This window comes from Etheostoma spectabile, chromosome 23 (genome assembly GCF_008692095.1).
Source record: "Etheostoma spectabile isolate EspeVRDwgs_2016 chromosome 23, UIUC_Espe_1.0, whole genome shotgun sequence".
NCBI classification, from domain to species: domain Eukaryota; kingdom Metazoa; phylum Chordata; class Actinopteri; order Perciformes; family Percidae; genus Etheostoma; species Etheostoma spectabile.
This window is the reverse complement of record NC_045755.1, coordinates 6468918-6471851: the sequence shown is the minus strand read 5'-3', so window position 1 is coordinate 6471851 and position 2934 is coordinate 6468918. Positions and strand designations below refer to the sequence as shown.

Sequence of the window (2934 nt, the reverse complement as noted above, 5' to 3'; positions counted from 1 at the left end):
CGAGCTAAACAGATGACAACAGTTTAATCTACCAGTTAGCTCCGCTGGTAGCGTCTGGGGCTCTGGATATGTCACACTGTGTGTTGTTGTGATAGGTCGTAGTGTTATCCAGTTGCGTGCAGTGAGATTTTCAAATGCACACTTTTCATTACTCGACCCAAATCCGAAAGATTAAGGGTTTGGATTTCCAGGCTATGACAACCCATAGACTGTCTATGGTCTAACTAGCGGGTATCGCCTTTCCACCCAATGCTTACTCACCTGCGTTCACGCTCACATGTTGATATTTAGCAGGTTTAATGTGTACTGTGTAATGTTTAGTGCATTAGAATATCAAACATTTGCTAATTGGGAAAAAAAATACAGCTGAGGCTGATGGGAATATGATCAGATTTGCAGTAAGCTTGCCGCCGTAGTTGGTGTTTCCAGTGTTACACGGTGGCCCGGCAAACACCGATTACATTACCTGCCCACTTCCCCCACTGGTGTTTTTTGCATTTGAGTCCACTGTCTGTTTGTACCACTGTCACACTCTCTGGGCAAAAAAACTGCTAAATTAAACACACAGAATAAACAATGCAGTTTTTCCATATTATAGTCCACATCTTGGAGACTGGCATTACTGATAGCATGCATGACTGTTAAATCATTAATATAGCTTTCCTGCCATGTTCTTATTTGCAGAGGGCTGAGGTAGCTGAGGAAACACGGCTAACTGGCTGCTGTTTTTCCTTTTTTTTATATGGAAACAAAGTAGCTAGTACAACATTAATGACGCCTCCAACTGTCAGAAAAGCCTTATGTTTTGGTTTACCGTTTTGCGTGGATAGCTATTAGTCTGTGTTGTTGATGCTGCAGTTCTGTATTCAGCTCTCCAGGCTCTACCTGCCTGCTCCTGCTGCTGCCACACATCACTTCAGGAAACTGATGAACTGTACCAACCTCAGATTAACCCCCAACCCCGTCTTTCTTTTTTTGCAATCCCAGACCATCACTGGAGGTGAGTCATGCACTCACACACTTGGCACATGGGAACTACTGCACACACACACACACACACACACACACACACACAAACACACACACACACACACACCCCCACACACACAACACACACACACACCACACACACACACACTCTCTCTCTCTCTCTCTCTCTCTCTCTCTCTCTCTCTCTCTCGTCTCTCCTCTCCTCTCCTCCTTTCTCCCTCACTTCCCCCTCTCCCTCTCTCATCTCTCCTGCTCTCTGTTCTCTCTCCTCTCTCCTCTCCTCTCTCCTCCTTCTCATCCCATCGCTCTCTCATCTTTTCTCTCTCTCTCACAACCACACACAATGACTTCAAGTTGCTCATTGACAGGGTTATGGAAAGGTTTAAAATCCACCTGCTCTCCACTGTCAGACGAGCCCTGCTAAGTCTGAAGTTTAACAGACAGTCTGAGCTCTTGGTGCAGTAGGAAGAATATTTTAGTGCAAGCACTCGTAAGTCTCTCCAATTTAAATTTAATTTGAAAGTTCTTCTCCTGGAAACCCATTCACTAATATAAAAAAACAAGAGGCTTCACAAGAAGACATGTTTTATTTGATCTTTAGTGTCTTACTTAAGGACACTTCAGCAAGGCACATGCTTGCTTACACTGGAGCATTAACCTAGGTAAGTAAAGGCTTTGCAATTTTGGCAAAATCTGCATTTGGCACAGAAGATCTGGAAAGAATGCAGGGTGTGAGGGTGTGATAATGCACATACCAATACATTTTTTGCTCTTTTGATCACTACCCACTTCTCCGGTGAGAATGAAGATCAGTGAAGAATCGGTGTTGGCAAAAAATCCATTCTGTGGTTTGTGTGTTAGCGTATCATTAACCGTTTTCCCTGAGGGGATAAACAAAATATCACATTCGTATTACTACATGCATAGCATTCAGATGAATTTATTCATTATTTGCTTCTTTGTACACATTTAGAGGATACCAGGTTGTTTATTATTTCCTTCTATATTTCTGGCCTCATTAAATCCTAATGCAGCCTTAGTTTATGATATCCTTGTTTAAATCATTATTCAGGGAAGCTTATGTACTTCTTTGTGCTGACGAATAAGAGGCACTGTGTCTACCGAGGCTTAAACTGCAGCAATCCTTTATCGTCCTATTTTCTATTTTTATGACATCAGTTTCTAAGGGTTATTTAGCCGAGAGAGGCAGGAAAAACAGTTAAACGTTCATGCCAATTTTGAAGGCAGTTTAGTGAGGCAAATCAGAATTGGATTATCAACTCAAGACCTTTGCTTCCTTTAGTATTGTTTGTAGATTAGATACTTGTAGAGTCACAGTAGGTAGGTCTTCCACTACATTCAAACTACTAGTGCAGTCTCAGCTCAAAACACCCGAGGAAGGCCAAGTGCTGAGCCGAAACTTTATGTGCCTTATTTGCACTATTAAAGCAAATTTCCGGAGCAATAAGCTGACTTGGTTTTCTTTGAACATTCCCGTTTTTGTCCTGCACAAGTGACTACATGGATGTGCACAACATAGTCTTTTTTTGAATCAGTTCCGAACATGCCGGTTCGGAACGGGCCAACTGCTTGGCCCGCAGCTTTCCTGGGAATTGCCCGTCTCTTCAACTTCAACACTGCGCTTCCTTGGGTCCTTAACAATACACCTGCCGTGACATAGTCTCATCACATACCCAAGTTGCGGCTACTCATGCAGGTAAGTAACTTCCTACGGGCCCGAGGTAAAATGGCCACAAACAGCTATAGATTGATTATGATCTTCAGTTATCAAAACTATTAAATATATTACTATCTTTACTCATTGTAGCCCAAAATAACATGTAGATTAACAATGTTAATCTAAGACTTCTAAAGTCAGCAAAATGCACATGTTGTGGTTTGGGGTTTTTGTTTGAGTTAGCTTTCGTCTTTGGCCTCCTTGTG

General features: G+C 42.3%; 1 long non-coding RNA gene across 1 annotated transcript in view; it reads left to right on the top strand.

The window, feature by feature from the left end:
- LOC116673065 (uncharacterized) overlaps window positions 1-2934 on the top strand; it is a 75995-nt gene that overhangs the window by 14362 nt on the left and 58699 nt on the right. The window contains exon 2 of the long non-coding RNA XR_004327732.1: window positions 871-1000. This is a non-coding gene — a long non-coding RNA (uncharacterized LOC116673065). The remainder of the gene's footprint in view (window positions 1-870; window positions 1001-2934) is intronic.